This window comes from Puma concolor, chromosome C1, assembly GCF_028749965.1.
Source record: "Puma concolor isolate L17-30 chromosome C1, mPumCon1.1.hap2, whole genome shotgun sequence".
In the NCBI taxonomy this organism is placed as follows: domain Eukaryota; kingdom Metazoa; phylum Chordata; class Mammalia; order Carnivora; family Felidae; genus Puma; species Puma concolor.
In genome coordinates, this window is record NC_141674.1 from 196,867,560 (window position 1) to 196,868,926 (window position 1,367).

Genomic DNA, 1,367 nt, shown 5'->3' on the forward strand with positions numbered 1-1,367 from the left:
TAATGACCTTATTTTACCTTACTTGCATCCTCAAAGGACCTGTATCTCCAAGTGCAGCAACGTGCTGAGGTACTTGGGAGTTAGGGCTTCAACATATGTATTTGGGGAAGGGGGAGGCAATTTAGCCCATAACAGTACTGTTTCATCTATGGCTGTGGTGGCTGAACACATCTGTGGTTAATATAGTTTTGACTGTTGACAATTTTTCAAGGACCATTTCATTTTTGATAAATCTAGAATAATTTTTTTTGGAAAACATATTATAGTGTTCCTTCTCCTAATTTGTAAATGTGCCTTGTGTAAACTCTCAGGAAATAATCATTGTATTATTGCCTTTAAAACAGAATACTCTAAAAATCTGGTAATGTCAATGGTAAACTGAGAAAACGAGTGTCTTCTGAGGTCTCTTTCCTTCTGTTCTAAGACCTTCGTTTCAAAATGTTATAATGTGTACTAGTTAGGGTGAAAGTAAGTTATAGTTACAAAGAGGCTCAAAAACATGGCAGGGAAATAAACACATTTGTTTTTCTTTACTTTAGGTTAGCTTTGCTCCTTGTAGCCATTCAGGATCACAGATTCATTCCATCTTAGTGTGTCACACTTGTCTGTAAGATCCATAGTGGTCACAGGCATATCTGTATTCCAGCCTGTGGGAAGATCAGGGAAACACAGGGGTGCACATGCCTTCAGCTCAAGACCAGGAATCCATTGCTTCTCACACATTATTCCATGGAGGATTAAGCCACCTCTAGCCTCCCAGCAGCCTGTGAAATAGTCTTCTGCTGAGCTGCTGAGTGTCCAGCCACAATGCAAGAGGACTGCTTTTGGTGGCCAGTTACTGGCTCCAATGCATAATGGCAGTTCTAGTAACTGCTACTACGTGTATCCGATCGAGGGCATAGCATGCTTACATTTTTGTGGTATTTCCTCTGCTTCTGACCTCCCAGCAACCACACATTCTCTGTTTCCTCCTCCAATTTCCCTAGAGCTTTCTTGGCAACTAGGTCATTGACCTTTGGTAGAAGTTGGATCATAAGACTCCATAGTCTCTCTTTTTTCTAGAAAATTCTCCCCCTTCACAAAACAAAACTCACACACAAAATTTGGCAAATGGCTGTTGCTTTTTACACTTTTCTCCTCAGTATTGCATCTGTTGTGGAGAGTACCCTATTTCCTTTTCAGCTCAAAGAAGCATAAAGCAAGAGTTATCTAAGCTTGAGTTTAAAATCACCATGCTGTTGGTTTAACATCCAGCTGGGACTTTTTAATACTGAAACAATTTCCTATTTCATTCATAATAGAGAATTCATGGATTGACAGGAGCTATTGCCAGTGAAGGAAACAAGATCATAAACACACATACACCA